The following is a 17959-nucleotide window of genomic DNA, read 5'->3' on the forward strand; positions in this document are numbered from 1 at the left end:
AAGAGTTGTGGGGGGATGATGGGCCTCTATCCAATCCATATCTCACACTTGTACCCAGCCAAATACTTGCTCACTCAACTCTCCAAGTTGAATAGTTATTAAGCTCTTCCACTGGGGACTGATCTTCCAGCCGAGCCCCACTGCCGGGGGCTCGACCCACCCCTGCCAGTGCTCAGAATGCAGAGCCGGTTATAGGGTCATCGAGCAGGACGTCGCAGGGGCAGCCCTTTGGCCCATCTAGTCCATGCTGAGCTGTTGTTCTGCCTGCTCACCAGCCCTCCGCGCCCCTCCCATCCAAACTTCCTTTAAATGCTGAAATCGAACCCACATCCACCCACCCTTACACTTCCTTCCTTACCACCATTCAGGGCCCCCAGACAGTCCTTCCAGGTGAGGCGACACTTCACCTGTGAGTCGGCTGGGGTGATATACTGCGTCCGGTGCTCCCGGTGTGGCCTTCTATATATTGGCAAGACCCAACGCAGACTGGGAGACCGTTTCGCTGAACACCTACGCTCTGTCCGCCAGAGAAAGCAGGATTTCCCAGTGGCCACACATTTTAATTCCACGTCCCATTCCCATTCTGATATGTCTATCCATGGCCTCCTCTACTGTAAAGATGAAGCCACACTCAGGTTGGAGGAACAACACCTTATATTTTGTCTGGGCAGCCTCCAACCTGATGGCATGAACATTGACTTCTCTAACTTCCGCTAATGCCCCACCTCCCACTCGTACCCCATCTGTTATTTATTTATTTATATACACACATTCTGTCTCTCTCTCTCTCCTTTTTCTCCCTCTGTCCCTCTGACTATACCCCTTGCCCATCCTCTGGGTTTCCCCCCCTCCCCCTTTTCCTTCTCCCTGCGCCTCCTGTCCCATGATCCTCTCATATCACTTTTGCCAATCACCTGTCCGGCTCTTGGCTCCATCCCGCCCCCTCCTGTCTTCTCCTACCATTTCGGATCTCCCTCTCTCCCTCCCACTTTCAAATCTCTTACTAGCTCTTCCTTCAGTTAGTCCTGACAAAGGGTCTCGGCCCGAAACGTCGACTATACCTCTTCCTAGTGATGCTGCCTGGCCTGCTGCGTTCACCAGCAACTTTGATGTGTGGTGCTTGAATTTCCAGCATCTGCAGAATTCCTCGTGTTTGCCGTGTCCACGTCCACCATGTTGGCTGGCAGCTCGTTGTTCACTCTCTCCACCCCCTGAGTGAAGGAGTTTCCTTGAATGTTTCACCTTTCTCCCTTAGCCTATGACCTCTAGTTTTAGCCTCACCCAACCTCGGTGGACCTATACCCTAATTATTTTCTGTGCTCCTATCAAATCTCCTTATAGTCTACTTTGTCTACCGGAGAATTTCTCTCACAGATCCCCTGCTGCATTCCAAAATCAACACAGCTCTTTGCTCTTACAGATCTCTATGGTGTTGCGGCCTCCTTGTTCCTGATGCCAGCCGGTCGCCCTGCAGGGGCTGACCATTCTCAAGTCAGACTGTGGGCCCTCAAGGCTGAAGAGGCCAGATTGGGAATCGGAGCCTTGGAAAGGCCAGACAGTCTTTGAGGTCCAAAGCCAGGGGCCGAACTCTGTCTCGGAAAAGTCTTAATACTTTTTCATGGCAATGTTACCCATCATCGTCATCATTATGTGCCGGTGTGTATGACATCATCATTATGTGCCGTGTTGTATGACGTGGGCGACCGTGGCCTCGGGGCCACGATTGCTCCTGGCAGGTCTTTCTACAGAAGTGGTTTGCCGTTGCCGCCTTTTGCAAGACCAGTAACACCCCCCCCCCCACAACTCTTCAGAGACTGTCTGCCTGGCGGTCCGTGTTTGCAGGACCAGGGAGACTTGAGACGTGCACCGGCTGCTCGTACGACCGTCCACCACCTGCGTCCGTGGCTTCACGTGACCCCCGGTCGGTGGGGAGGCGGGGGAGAGGTCGAAGCAGGAGGTGCTACGCCTTGCCCAAGGGTGGCCTACAGGCCAGCGGAGGGAAGAAGCGTCTCACACCTCCTTTGGTAGAGACATATCTCCACCCCAGTGTCACCCAAAGCATCTAAATACCAACTTTCTTCATAATTTGCATATTTAATAGAAGTTAGAAGTAGTGAGCGATGAGTTTAGCGGCAACGGCTCAAAAATACAACATCCATCATGAAAGCCCCCCCCCACCACCCAGGACATGCCCTCTTCTCATTGCTACCATTAGGGAGGGGGTACAGGAGCCTGAAGGCACACACTCAACGATTCAGGAACAGCTTCTTCCCCTCTGCCAGCAGGGAGGAGGTACAGGAGCCTGAAGACACACACTTAATGACTCAGGAACAACCTCTTCCCCTCTGCCGTCCCATTTCTGAATGGGTTGAACCCATGAACACCACTTTCGATATCTTTTGGCACTGCTTATTTATTTTTAAAATATATTCCTTGTTTAAATTTTTCATATTTTCTATATTGCTGCAAAAAGAACCCCAAATTTCACGATATTTTTCTATCTATTATCATTGTACTGATAGCTGCAAAGATGACAAATTTCATGACATGTCCGATCACAGACAAGAGAAAATCTGCAGGTGCTGGAAATCCAAAGCAACGCACACGCAAAGTACTGGAGGAACTCAGCAGGCCGGGCGGCGTCTATGGAAAAGAATGAACAGTCGACGTTTCGGGCTGAGAGCCTTCGGCAGGCCTGGCCTCGGCCAAAACGTCAACTGTGTACTTTGTACTCTTTCCCACAGATGCTGCCTGTCCTGCTGAGATCCTCCAGCATTTTGTGTGTGTTACCTTGGAGATCAGAATCAGAATCTGGTTTATTATCACCGGCATGTGACATGAAATTTGTTGACTTAGCAGCAGCAGTTCAATGCAATACATAATCTAGCAGAGAGTGAAAAATAATAATAATAATAAATAAAATAAAACATAAATAAACAAGTAAATCGATTATGTATATTGAATAGATTATTAAAAAATGTTCAAAAACAGAAATACTGCATATTAAAAAAGTGAGGTGGTGTCCAAAGCTTCAATGTCCATTTAGGAATCAGATGGCAGAGGGGAAGAGGCTGTTCCTGAATCACTGAGTGTGTGCCTTCAGGCTTCTGTACCCACTGTACCTGATGGTAACAATGAGAAAAGGGCATGTCCTGGGTGCTGGAGGTCCTTAACAATGGACGCTGCCTTTCTGAGACACCGCTCCCTGAAGATGTCCTGGGTACTTTGTAGACTAGTGCCCAGGATGGAGCTGACTAAATTCACAATCCTCTGCAGCTTCTTTCGGTCCTGTGCAGTAGCCCCTCCATACCAGACAGTGATGCGGCCTGTCAGAATGCTCTCCACGGTACATCTATAGAAGTTTTTGAGTGTATTTGTTGACATGCCAAACCTCTTCAAACTCCTAATAAAGTATAGTCGCTGTCTTGCCTTCTTTATAACTGCATCGATATGTTGGGACCAGGTTAGACCCTCAGAGATCTTGACACCCAGGAACTTGAAACTGCTCATTCCCTCCACTTCTGATCCCTCTATGAGGATTGGTATGTGTTCCCTCGTCTTACCCTTCCTGAAGTCCACAATCAGCTCTTTTGTCTTACTGACGTTGAGTGCCAGGTTGTTGCTGGGGCACCACTCCACTAGTTGGCAAATCTCACTCCTGTACGCCCTCTCGTCACCACCTGAGATTCTACCAACAATGGTTGTATCGTCAGCAAATTTATAGATGGTATTTGAGCTATGCCTAGCCACACAGTCATGTGTATATAGAGAGTAGAGCAGTGGGCTAAGCACATGCCCCTGAGGTGTGCCAGTGCTGATTGTCAGTGAGGAGGATATGTTATCACCAATCCGTACAGATTGTGGCCTTCTGGTTAGGAAGTCAAGGATCCAATTGCAGAGGGAGGTACAGAGGCCCAGGTTCTGCAACTTCTCAATCAGGATTGTGGGAATGATGGTGTTAAATGCTGAGCTATAGTCGATGAACAGCATCCTGATGTAGGTGTTGTCCAGGTGGTCTAAAGCCGTGTAGGGAGCCACTGACATTGCGTCTGCCATTGGCCTGTTTCCAGTATCTGCGGATTGTCTCAGGTCTGTGGTTCACCTACATCTTCTTGTTTGTCCTCCTCCTTCTCCCCTCCCCTCACCTTATTCTGGATACTTCCCCCTTCCTCTCCAGTCCTGATGAAGGGTCTCGGCCGAAACACCAACTCTTTTCCATAGAAGCTGCCTGGCCTGCTGAGTTCCTGCAGCATTGTGTGTGTGTGTGTGTGTGTGTGTCACGACACACGCTGGTGATATTAAAGCTAATTCTGGTACGCCAGTGATGATAAACTTCATTTTGAAATGTACTTTGGTTTCTACTGGTTTAATAAAAACAAAACCCCTTCCCTCTCCCTTGCTCCTCAAAGGGAATGTGATGCCTGGCTGCGTGCCGGGGCTGACCCGCATAGAAACGGGGGTTTGTGAATCGCCCTCCGTGATGCTGGGGGGGGGAGTCCCGGGCTGTCCAAACGTGGGGTGGCGGGGGGGAGCTTCTCCGGCCGCCGTGTCCATCAGGTGACACCCCGGGGGCGGTGGAGTTTGGCCCTTGGCTCGATAAGCGCATCTTCCTGCTGCAGGTCCCCCGAGGCGGCCGGGGGGTGGGTGGGGGGCCTGGATCTGCGCGCTGACTGAGAGGACAGAGCGGCTGCAATCTTTGTTGGGGCCGCGAGGTCCGTTTGCGCTTCTGCTGGGAGGAGAATTGGCAAGCAGCTCGCCCTGCTCTGAGGTAATGTCTTGCTGAAGGCACGGAGACTGATAAACTGTGGGAGTTAGATTATCTGATGTTGTACTTGACGCCAACTTTATTCAACCAAATGCGCTCCTTTCCCTTCTGAGAGTTTTTTTCCCCCCATTAATTAAATCTAGATAACATTGTGGGCAATTGCAAGGGTTCTGCCTCTTTTGGGTGTTTTTTTTCGTCTTGTAGCGCTGCCCTGAGGGAGGTTCTGCTCTGCATTAAGAGCAGCAGTTGGAATGTGTAAAAGCGTCTGTAATCGTTATCTGCGCGCCTGAACTGTGACGGGAGTGCGCGAAACTTCCCGTCCAGTGTGAGAAAAGGAAGGCTCCTTGTGAAGATTGTGAGCCGAGAGGTCGGAATGTGTGTGTGTGTGTGTGTGTGTCACCACCCTCCTTTATAGCTGTGAAGCTCGGGTAACCAAGTCCTCGGAGCGCTTCCACAGCCTCCGGCGCGTCCTGGGAACTACCCGGCGTGAGTGGGTGCCTCACACCGAAACACTTGTAAAGACCAACTGCAGGGGTATTGAGGCCGTGATCTCCCAGCGTCAGCTGCAGTGGCTGGGGCACGGGATAAGGATGCCCCCATGTCGGCTGCCCCACAGGGGGTCATACGGCCAGCTACATCATGGTCGACGCTCAGCTGGAAGGGCCGAAGAAGCGCTGTGAGGATCAGATGAAGAATGCCTTAAGGAAGTACAAGATCAGACCCGAGGACCTGGAGGTTGTTGCTGTTGACCGACAGCTGTGTAGGGACGGGGTTCGTATTCTGGAGATGGAAAGAACAACCAGAAGAGAGCCAGGAGAAATTCAGCCATGATCGCCACCACTACTACATATACATGTCCCACCTGCAATAGAGCTTCTGAGTCCAGGATAGGACTGTATAGTCATCAAAGATCTCACTGTTAAAGGAGTGGACATCATCGGATTTCGATGGACAACCGAAGAAGAATAGAAGATTCAGCTGACTGTCGAACCTGCCCTCAGCAGGACTCTGACCTGACTATAGTGTTACTTTGGCGAATGCGCACAGAGCTGACGGCTCACTGAATCTGCTTATCTCAAGTGAGAGAGACCCTGCAAAGGCTGGAAATCCAGAGCAACACACAAGCAATGCTGGAGGAACTCAGCAGGCCAGGCAGCATCTGTGTGTGTAAACAGCTGAGGTTTTGGGTGGTGACCCTTCATCAGGCCTGGAGAAAAGTTGAGAAGAAGGTGTGGGGGACGGGGTGGGGGTGGGAAGAAGTACAAGGCGGCAGGTGATGGGTGGAATCGGGAGGAAGTGAAGAGCTGGGAAGTCAATCAGTGAAAGAGAAACAGGGCTGGAGATGGGGGAGTCTGGTGGGAGAGGACAGAAGACTGTGGAAGAAAGGGGAAGGGGAAGGAGCACCAGGGGGAGGTGCTGGATAAGGTAAGAGGGGGAATGGGGAATGGTGAAGGAGGGTGGGGGGGGGATTACTGGAAGTTCAATAAATCGTTGGCGCGTGGCCAAGTGGTTAAGGCGTCGGTCTAGTGATCTGAAGATGGTGAGTTCGAGCCCCAGCCAAGGGAACGTGCTGTGTCCTTGAGCAAGACACTTAACCACACATTGCTCTGCGACGACACCGGTGCCAAGCTGTATGGGTCCTAGTGCCCTTCCCTTGGACAACATCGGTGGCGTGGGAGAGGGGAGACTTGCAGCATGGGCAACTGCCGGTCTTCCATACAACCTTGCCCAGGCCCGCGCCCTGGAAACATTCCAAGGCGCAAATCCATGGTGTCACGAGACTAACGGATGCCTATTATTATTCAATAAATCATTAAACCTGCTATTAGCCTTGCGGCTGTTGAGAAAAATATAAACTAGAGGGAGTCTGCAGATGCTGGAAGTCCAAAGCGACACACACACAAAATGCTGGGGGAACTCAGCCGGTCAGGCAGCATCCATGGAAATGAATAAACAGTTGACATTTCGGGCCGAGACCCCCCCCTTAGGACAGAGGAAGGGGGACGATGCCAGAATAAAAAGGAGGGAGGGAGGGGAAGGAGGCTAGCTGGTTGTAAATATCCCTGAGGATCTAACCTGATCCTAGCATGTCGATGCAGCTGTAGAGAAGGCAAAGCAGCGGCTATATTTCATTAGGAGTTTGAGGAGATTTGGTTTGTCATCAAGCTTCTACAGATGTGCTGTGGAGAACATTCTGGCTGGCTGCATCAATGTCTGGTATGGGGGGGGGTGTCTACTGCTCAGGATTGAAATAAGCTGCAGAGAGTTGTAAACTCAGTCAGCTCCATCATGGGCACCAGCCTCCGTAGTGTCCAGGACATCTTCAAGGAGCGGTGTCTCAGAAAGGCAGCGTCCATCATTAAGGACCCCCATCACCCTCTTCTAATTGTTACCACCAGGGAGGAGGTACAGGAGCCTGAAGGCTCACACTCAACGATTCAGGAACAGTTTCTTCCCCTCTGCCATCTGATTTCTGAATGGACATTGAACCCATGAACACTACCTCACTACCTTTCTTTTAATTTATATTTTTGCACTATTTACCTTAATTAGATTAGATTATGAGAACACTCAGTCCTCTTTAATTGTCATTTAGAAATGCATACATGCATTAGGAAATGATACAATGTTCCTCCAGAGTGATATCACAGAAAACAGGACAGACCAAAGACTAACACTGACAGAACCACATAATTATAACATATAGTTACAGCAGTGCAAAGCAATACCATAATTTGATAAAGAGCAGACCATGGGCACGGTAAAAAAAAAGTCTCAAAGTCCCCAAGTCAATCGACTCCCGAGTCCCCGATAGCAGGCGGCAAAAGGGAGAAACTCCCTGCCATAAACCTCCAGGCACTGTCAACTTGCCGATACCTTGGAAACAGCCGACCCCAGCCGACCCTGAGTCCATCCGTCCGAAAACTCCGAGCTTCCGACCAGCCCCTCCGATACAGCCTCCCAAGCGCCATCCTCTGCCGAGCGCCTTTGACCTCACCCCGGCTGCTGAAACGTGCAAAGTCGAGGATTTCGGAGCCTTCAGTCCCGAAATAATGTTTATTTAACCATTTAATAAACATATATATATATATTTCCTGTAATTAGTTTCTTTTCTATATTCACCATCGTACTGCAGCTGTAAGGTTAACAAATTTCACGACATATGCCAGTGATATTAAACCTAATTTCGGCTCTGATTCTAACCGATGGTCTGCTACCACAGTGCAGGTGTGTTCCCGAATTTAGTGCTCCCAGATATCTGAGACAGAAGGCAAGCCGGCAGCTCCCTCTGTCGAAGCCCAGGTAAGTTTATTGTCAAAGTATGTACCTTGAGATTAATTTCTTACAGGGATTTACAGGAGACAAATAGATAGAACTTATGAGAAACTAAACATGATCATAGACTGACAAGCAATATGCAACAAAAGACAAATCGGGCACATAATTAAAAATATAAAAAGGTAATGCAGAGAGCAGAGTTGGAGGTGACTCTGTACTGAAGTTTGTGGAATCAGTTCAGGGTTGAGGCGAATGAGTGTAATGACCTGGAAAAGCTCTCCCTGCTAATGGGAGAGGGGGGGTTCACCCTCCTCCGACCCCAGCCCCAAACCTTGCCGTGTCTTCACCGTCCCCTCTGACCTTCCCCTCTCTGAGGCAGAACGTTCTGTCCTCAGCAAGGGCCTCACTTTTGTCCCCCTCCATCCACACCTCAGTGAGTTCCGTGCCCGCCATGACGCTGAACTCTTCTTCCGTCGCCTACGTCTCCGAGCCTACTTCTTTGGCAAGGATTCCCCTCCCCCTACTGATGACCCCTTCTCCTGTCTTCAACCCTCCTCCACCTCCTGGACACCCCGCCCAGGCCTTCTACCTGCACTCGATCTTTTCATCCCCAACTGTCGCCAAGACATCAACCATCTCAACTTCACCACTCCTCTCTCCTGTTCCAACCTCACTCCCTCTGAACGCACGGCCCTCCACTCTCTCCACACTAATCCCAACCTCACCATCAAACCCGCTGACAAAGGTGGTGCTGTAGTCGTCTGCCGGATGGACCTCTACCTCACTGAGGCCAAATGGCAGCTCTCTGACAAGATTTTAAAAAATTCACCTGGAACCTACCAGCTTTCTCCTTCCCACCCTCCCCCCACCTTCTTTATAGGGCCTCTGCCCCTTCCCCCTACAGTCCTGACGAAGGGTTCCAGCCCGAAACATTAACTGTTCGTTTCCACGGATGCTGCCTGACCTGCTGAGTTCCTCCAGCGTGTTGTGAGTGTTGCTTTGACCCCAACATCTGCAGAGTATTTTGCGTTCTTTACTAACCCTATAGTCAAATTAAGAATTGTAAAGCCCAATCATTTAATCGCATGTTGTGCACTGTTTGATATTTCGTTGTACTGATTTGTAACAGGGGACACATCACGCAGCATCCACCCAGACAAGATTTCTCAAGTTTTGCTGGGCCAGAAGGAGGAGAAGATGGCGGCGTGACGCAGCGCGCGCGTCTGTTCCGAATTGATATCGATATGTGTTAACTAGGGGGCCGTGCACAATCCTGATTTCATGGAGGCAGCCGTGAGAACACAGAGGAACATCTGGAGCAACTTCTGACATGCCTGCTTCGCTGCCGCTGCTACTGTGCAATCGAGAATCTCTGGAGGGGAAGGCCCCAAATCCTCGGCCTTGCCTATTGCTGGGGCCGGGGTCGAAGCGCTCAGTGCTCGGTGTCGGAGAGCTGGTCGGAGGCTCGGAGTTTTCGGACGGACTCGGAGTCGGACTGTGGTCGGATGCTTCCAGGATGCTGCATCGGCAAGTTGGCGGCGCTGGAGGTTCACCGTCTGCGTGAGATGATGGGACTTTCGAGAGACTCTGAGACTTTTTACCGTGCCATGGTCTGTTCTTATCAAATTACAGTATTGCTTTGCACTGTTGTAACTGCATGTTATAATTATGTGGCTTTTGTCAGTTTTTAAGTCGGTTTGTCATGTGTTTCTGTGATATCATTCTGGAAAATCATTGTATCATTTCTTAATGCATGCATTACTAAATGACAATAAAAGAGGACTGAGCGTCCTCATAATCTAATCTAATCTGCCCCGAGATGAAGCCACTGCCCGAACCTGAGGGGTACTGAACCCACTGGTTCAGGAGCCTGATTAGATGATAGGGTAATAACTGTTCCTGAACTTGGCGGTGTGGGACATGAGGGTCCTCTACCTCCTTGCCTGATGGTAGTAGCGAGAAGAGGCCATGCCCAGGATGGTCAGGGTCCTTGACAATGGGCTCTACCTTCTTGTGGCGTCACTCCGTGTGATTGTCCTCAGTGGCGGGGAGGGCTTTGCCTGGAAGGGGGCTGGACGCTGAGGCAAACTCGAGAGCCAAGGTCCGGACTGAAACTCCAATGCACTGCTCGTGGGGTTCTCTTTAGAACGGAGATGAAGAGGAACCTCCTTAGCCAGAGGTGGTGAATCTGTGGAATTCATTGCCACGGACGGATGAGGAGGCGGAGGTTCTTGGTAGGTCAGGGCATCAAAGGTTGCAGGAGGAAGCAGGAGAATGGAGCTGAGAGGGTTAATAAATTAGCCATGATAGTACAGGTTGAGTGAACTCGGCCTTTTCTCCTTGGAGCGATGGAGGATGAGAGGTGACCTGATAGAGGTGTATAAGATGATGAGAGGCATTGATCGTGTGGATAGTCAGAGGCTTTTCCGCAGGGCTGAAATGGCTAACACGATGGGGCACGGTTTTAAGGTGCTTGGAAGTAGATACAAGGGGGATGTCAGGGGTAAGTTTTTCACACAGAGGGTGGTGGGTGCGTGGAATGCACTGCCGGCAATGGTGATGGAGGCGGATACGATAGGGACTTTTAAGAGACCTTTAGGTAGGTACATGGAGCTTAGAAAAATAGATGGTTATGCAGTAGGGAAATTCTAGGCAGTTTCTAGAGTAGGTTACATGGTCAGCACAACATTGTGGGCCGAAGAGCCTGTAATGTGCCGTAGGTTTCTATGATCTGTAAATTGCAGGACAAACTCGATGGACCGAATGGCCTAATTCTGCTCCTATGTGTTATCTATTGTTGGGGGTGTCGTGCTGTCTGAAGAGGAGTCCCTCGCAGGAGCCCGATTAGGTTACGGGGTAATAACTGCAGGAGATGTAAACTGCCCTGTTTCCAAAAAGTTTATTTTTCAATGGTTCTGACTTGCGACTGAAAATCGAATTGCCGCCATGCTGTTCATGTGACCTGGGGAAATGTGGTAACTCATTATATGATACTAAGCCTTAAAAGTACCCCGTAAACTCCTTTGCGACGACTATTAAAGGGTTCAAAAGTTCATTTTATTGTCAAAGTATGTGCATACAATATAACTCTGATATCCGTCTTCTCCAGATAGCCACAAGTTACAGAAAGACCATGGGAGTTGATGAAAGAAAAGGCTGCCCTCCCAGACCCCAAAATTTGCCCTCCACCCCTACCCCGCAGAGGGCAAAAAAAAAAGGGTTTTGAAAGATGCTGAAGAAATTAACTTAAAACTGGGAAGACTTCTTGCATGTGGCACTTAGCCGTTTGTCCAGCCACGAAGTCTGTCATTGAATGGCAGTTGTGAATGTATGAATTTATACTCTCAGTTTGGCAGGGTCTGAACTCCTCTCGCTCATTTGGGCAGCACAGACTTTATCTTCCCACACTGTGGGGAGGCTAGAGAACTTCAGACTAAACTACCGTCTGCTGTTTGATAATGCAGGTTATCCCGCGGCTTTTACTCATCTGGAGACCCACGTCAGCACAAGAACCGACTACTGGACTACAGTAAGCCTTCAACCTGAAAGTTCAGAAGGCAAGTACTGTACAGAGGCCAAGCCCTTAATATCACAGACTATCAGAATCTTATCACCGGCACGCGGCGTAAAATTCATTAACTTTGCGGCAACAGTGCAATGCAATACGTGATAATAGAGAGAAAAAATGAATTAACTATATATATATATGTATTTCAAATTTATTTAAATCTTGCACCCATCACACGACGTAAGGGAGTAAAAATGTTTGTGTTATGACTATATCGCAATGTACAGACACGTGAATTCTTAAGTCCAATGGCTTGTAGATAGAAACTGTGCTGTTGACTGTTGGTCCTGGCTCCGTTTGCCAGACGGAAGCATCTGAAGCCGATGATCTTCCAGCCCTTCTTTCTGCACCTGCTGCTGTAAATGTCCGCAGAGGAGGGAAGTCCACGTCCACGGACGCGCCGGGCTCGTCCGCCCCGCTCTCTGTGGTGCCCGGCGGTCGAGGCCGGTGCGGTTCCCGTGCCAGGCGGTGATACAGCTGGTCAGGATGCTCCCAATGGTGCCCCCCTGTAGGTGATCCTGAGGATTTGGTGGCTAGTGACGAACTGCTGTTTAAACAGTTAAAGAAGTAGAGCCAAAAGTAGAAATTAAGAAATTGGTGAGGTAGTGTTCGAGGGTTCAGAAGTCGGATGGCAGAGGGGAAGAAACTGTTCCTGAATCGTTGAGTGTGTGTCTTCAGGCTCCTGATGGTAACAGTGAGAAGAGGGCATGTCCTGGGTGATGGGGGTCCTTAATGATGGACGCCGCCTTTCTGAGCCACCGTTCTGTGAAGATGTCTCGGATACTATGGAGGCTGGAGCCCATGATGGAGTTGATTAAGTTTACAACTTTCTGCAGCTTATTTCGATCCTGTGTGGAAGTCCTCCTCCCTATACCAGGCAGTGATGCAGCCAGTTAGAATGCTCTCCACAGTATATCTGTAGAAAGTTTTATGTTCAATACCAAATCTCCTTGAATTCCTAATGAAATATAGCCACAGCCTTGCCTTCTTTGTAGTTGCATCGATGCATTGGGTCCAGGTTAGATCCTCAGAGAGCCTGACACTCAGGAACTTGAAACTGCTCACTCTCTCCGCTTCTGATCCCCCTATGAGGATTGGTGTGAATTCCCTCGTCTTACCCGCTCTCAAGTCCACAATCAGCTCTTTGGTCTTGCTGGCACTGAGTGCAATGTTGCTGCAGCGACACCACTCAACTAGCTGGTACATTTTGCTCCTGTACGCCCTCTGGTCGTCATCTGAGATTCTGCCAATGATGGTTGTATCATCAAAAAGAGACCAAAAAAAATGACATGGGATCATTGACCATTCAGAAATCTGATGGCACTGGGGAAGAAAGGCATTACCATTTTCTTGTCTGTAGTGCTGCCTGAATCCAATCCCTCTTTCCCTCCCCTCACCCCATCCAAGCCTTTGTTACCTGCAATGGGAATCCAAGACAAAGGCGGGAAGAGAAGATGGCGACACGACGCAGCTTGTAGTGGCCACTCCGGTGAATGATATCTGTTATCTGTCAAGTCGGGTGCCGTGCACAATTCTGATTTGATGGAGATGGACGTGAGAGCATGGAGGAACATCTGGAGAAACTTCTGAAATGCCCGCTTCGCTGCCGCTGTTACTGTGTGGTCCAGAATCTCCGGAAAAGGCCCCGAGACCTCGGCCTTGCTTGTTGCTCGGCGGCCGGGGCGGAGTCAAAGCACTCGGCAGAGATGGTGCTCGATGTCGGAGGGCTGGTCGGAGGCTCAAAGTTTTCGGACAGACTCAGAGTTAGCTGCAGTTGGGTGCTTCCAATGCATCGGCAAGTTTGCGGTGCTTGGAGTTCATGGCCGGGAGAGTTTCTCCCTTCTACTGTCTGCGTGAGACGAGGGGGCTATCGGGACTTGAGACTAAAGAGCATGGTCTGCTCTTTATCAAATTACGGTATTGCTTTGCCTGTTGTAACTATATGTTATAATTATGTGGTTTTGTCAGTTTTAGTCTTGGTTTGTCTTGTGTTTCTGTGATATCTTTCTGGAGGAACATTGTATCATTTTTTAATGCATGCATTTCTAAATGACAATAAACGAGGACTGAGTGTCCTCATAATCTAATCTAATCTAAGACATATCTGTCTTGTCTCCTTCATTCTGTGTCGGGTAAATTGAAACTTGCCCTGTACACAGTGAATGGTCGGGCGCTGGGGAATGCGTTACAACAAGGGGATCCTGGAAACGCAGGTCCATAATTCGTTTAATGTAGTGTCACGGGTAGATAGGGTTGTAAAGAGTGCTTTCGGCACATTGTCCTTCGTAAGTCGATGGGCTGAGTGAAGGAGATGGGAAGTTATGCTGAAGTTGTGTAAGACGTTGGTGAGGCTAAATTTGGAATCTCAGTTTAGTTTTGGTCACCTTTGTAAGAGCTGAGGTGGTGGTGGAGGTAAGTTAAAACTACCTATTAAATGGTCCCAGTGGCATTCTCAAATGGCTTGAGTGTCACGTAGGCCGCCGGGACACAACGCCCGTGGTTGACCCCGACCAGCCAAGGGCCTTAAGGTCTGACAACCAAGTCCAGCTCCTGACCGTTACTTATGGGACCGTCTCCACTGACAGGACAAGGGGCAGAGGTGCCTTAAGACCAGTTGCTTCGTCCACAGGGGGCTCGCCAGCGGCGGTCGGCAGCTCGCCCGGGAGAAGGAAAACCCTGATCTCGAGCCTCCCGCTGCCTTGCGTCTGTACCCACTCACGGGGAAGGCTTCGGGAGTGAACCCCGAGGGAAAAATCCGGAGCTGGAGTCTCTGGGGCAGTCCTACATTGAATTCAACGCTGACTGACAACTCCTGCAATGCCACTGGTACCAAACTGTACCGGTCTCTGCCGTTCCTTTGGGGTTCATCAGATGTGTGGAGAGGGGGAGCTTGCTACATGGACTACTTGCTCTCTATATTGTCCCGCCCAGGCTTGCATATCAAGATAGAGGCCTCATCCAGGGCAGTCTAAAACTCAAGAGATTATTTTTATTGCTAAACTGTGTCGGCCTCTGCCGTTCCTGTTGGGTTCTCAGCTGCATGGAAAGGGGGGTCCTGCTACATGGGCGACAGCTCGCTCTCCGTATCGTACTGCGCAGGCTGGAATATCACGTGGACAGCTGGGACCCAACATCCAACAACCAACAGAGGCACTCGATGCCTGGTCACCTACCTACAGGAGAGAGATCAGTAAGATTGAGGGGAAATTTACAAGGATGTTGCTGGGGCTTGAGGACCTGGGTTATAGGAGAAGGTTGAATAGGTTAGGACTTTATTCACTGGAGCATAGGAGGATGAGAGGAGATTTGATATTCGAAATTATTAGGGTATAGGTAACTGCAACCACCGAGTTCCGGTGGGGCGAGAACTAAAGGGTGAAGAGAAGAGAAGATGGCGGCGCGAAGCAGCGCACAGCGGCCACTCCGGAATGAATATCTGTTATTTGTTAAGTAGGGTGCCGTGCACTATACTGATTTGATGGATGTGAGAAGCACGGAGGAACATCCGGTGAAACTTCTGAAATGCCTGCTTCGCTGCCGCTGCTACTGTGCGGTCCAGAATCTCCAGAGGGGAAGGCCCCGAGTCCTCGGCTTTGCCTGTTGCTCGGCAGCTGGGGCGGGGGTCGAAGCGCTCGGCAGAGATGGTGCTCGGTGCTCGGTGTCGGAGGCTCAAAGTTTTCGGACGGACTCAGAGTCGGCTGTGGTCGGGTGCTTCCAGGGTGCTGCATCGGCAAGTTTTTCTTCCTTCTACCATCTGCGTGAGATGTTGGGGCTATCATGACTTTGAGACTTGTTTTTTTAACCGTGCCCATGCTCTGCTCTTTATCAAATTACGGTATTGCTTTGCACTGTTGTAACTGTATGTTATCATTATGTGATTTTTGTCAGTTTTAGCCTTGGTCTGTCTTGTGTTTCTGTGATATCACACTGGAGGAACATTGTATCATTCCTTAATGCATGCATTACTAAATGACAATAAACGAGGACTGAGTGTCCTCATAATCTAAAGAAAAAGGTGAAACATTTAAGGGGACTCTGGGGGGGGGATCATCTTCACTCAGAGGATGGTGTGACTATGGGACCAAATGCCAGTGAAGGTAACAAACACAAAATGCTGGAGGAACTCAGCAGGCCGGGCGGCGTCCATGGGAAATGAATGAGCAGTCGACGTTTCGGGCCCAGACCCTTCGGCAGGACCGGAGAGAAGAGAAAGAGGAGGAGTCAGAGCAAGAAGATGGGGGGAGGGGAGGAAGAAGTACAAGGTGGTAGGTGATCGGCCTCCTCTACTGCCACCATGAGGCCACACTCAGGTTGGAGGAGCAACACCTTGTATTCCATCTGCGTAGCCTCCAACCTGACGGCACGAACATCGATTTCTCCAACTTCTGGAACTTCATTCCTGTTTCCCTCTCTCACTTCATCACCTCGCCCCCTTCCCTTTCTTCCATGGCCTTCTGTCCTCTCCTATCAGATTCCCCCTTCTCCAGCCCTGTACCTCTTTCACCGATCAACTTCCCAGCTCTTTACTTCACCCCTCCTCCCCACTCCCCATTCCACCCATCACCTACCACCTTGTACTTCGTCCTCAGCTTCTTACTCTGACCTCTTCCCCCTTCCTTTCCAGTCCCGATGAAGGCTCTCGGCCCGAAACGTCGACTGTTCACTCTTTTTTCCCCATCGATGCTGCCTGGCCTGCTGAGCTCCACCAGCATTTTGCGTGTGTCGCTCTGGATTTCCGGCACCCGGCAAATTTTCCCCGTCCTGGTGCCAGTGAGAGGTGGCGGATGCGGGAAAGAGGGTAAGCTTGGATAGGAGTGGGGTATGGAGGGCAATGGCCCATGTGCAGGTGGATGGGACGATTCAGCAGAGCAGGGTGACTCCATGTGGGCTCGGCTGCTGTCCGCCAATGGCTTTCTGGTTGAGCCACAGGGGGTGGTTTAAAATCCTCATCCCTGCTTTCTAGATACTGTTTCCCCAACAGCTTGCAAGATCTCCCCACACCTGCAACCTGACCCTTTGCTCGCTTCACCCTTCACCCCCTAGCCCACCTCACTGCAACTGGCATCTCTGCCAATGCGCAGCCTGGGCCCTGAGCACATGAACTCTCCCCTCTCTCCTCACGAATCGTTATTCACCTGCCCTAACATCCGCCACGTGGCTCTCGGTCAAATATTAATATGTGCCTTGGCCAGATTTTTCTTTATTACATTAGATCACCTTTTTGCATTGCAGACCGGTTTAATATTGACAATATTCTTACGGACTGGCCGGGGGGGGGGTGGTGGGTGGTGTTCACGTCGGCTTAAACTCACCTCAACATGTCTTTTACAGTTAGGGTTGCCAACTTTCCCACTCCCAAATAAGGGACAAAAGTAGCAGTCAGATCCCGGAAACACGAGGAATTCTGCAGATGCTGGAAATTCAAGCCACACACATCAAAGTTGCTGGTGAACGCATCTCCCCCTCCCCCTCCCATTCAAATCTCTTACTAGCTCTCCTTTCAGTTAGTCCTGACGAAGGGTCTCGGCCCGAAACATCGACTGTACCTCTTCCTAGAGATGCTGCCTGGCCTGCTGCGTTCACCAGCATCTTTGATATGTGTTGGTCAAATCCCGGGATACTTTACCCCAGGAAAGACTACCATGACCATGAAGCCTTGCGCGGGCACCTGTGTGCGCATGCGCGTACGTGCCGATCTTTTACCCCACCAATCGGTTTTGCCTTAATCTTCCTGACTACACTGCACATACATTATTTCTACTTTATATAGGCTGTGTATTTATCATATCATTCCTGCTTTTACTGTATGTTAGTGTTATTTATTTTTGGTTTTATGTGTTATTTGGTATGATTTGTTAGGTTATTTTTTGGGTCTGGGAAGGCTCAAAAATTTTTCCCATATAAATTAATGGTGATTGCTTCTTCGCTTCACGCCATTTCGGCACGAAAGGTTTCATAGGAACGCTGTACGTTAGCGGGGGAAATACAGGACAAGGGCGGTCCCGTATGGGACAAGCCAATTTAGCCCAATATACGGGATGTCCCGGCTAATACGGGACAATGGGCAACCCTATGTTCAAGTTCAACAGTGCGTGACAGAGAATGAGGAAAGGTACAGCTGACTCGTATCGTTTCCTCGCGGCCCGGTAGCACGTGCTTTGCGGCCCGGTGCCGGTCCGCAGCCCGGTAGTTGGGGACCGCCGCAGTAGATCAACCAATGCTCCCGATTGACAATAACTCATCCATGGGGTGCAAGGGAGGGGTAGCACCTCTAGATGGGCGGCTGGTCGCACTGCTTGCAGTGGCCCATCATCAATTGGTCCTCGTGGCTCCTGTGGCTCCCCGTA

General features: G+C 50.1%; 1 long non-coding RNA gene across 1 annotated transcript in view; it reads left to right on the forward strand.

The window, feature by feature from the left end:
• The window catches only part of LOC140189133 (uncharacterized), a 30651-nt gene extending 16607 nt beyond the window's left edge, over positions 1-14044 (forward strand). The window contains exon 3 of the long non-coding RNA XR_011883461.1: positions 9174-14044. This is a non-coding gene — a long non-coding RNA (uncharacterized lncRNA). The remainder of the gene's footprint in view (positions 1-9173) is intronic.
• Positions 14045-17959: the final 3915 nt, after the last annotated feature.

Source organism: Mobula birostris, chromosome 28 (assembly GCF_030028105.1).
Source record: "Mobula birostris isolate sMobBir1 chromosome 28, sMobBir1.hap1, whole genome shotgun sequence".
In the NCBI taxonomy this organism is placed as follows: domain Eukaryota; kingdom Metazoa; phylum Chordata; class Chondrichthyes; order Myliobatiformes; family Myliobatidae; genus Mobula; species Mobula birostris.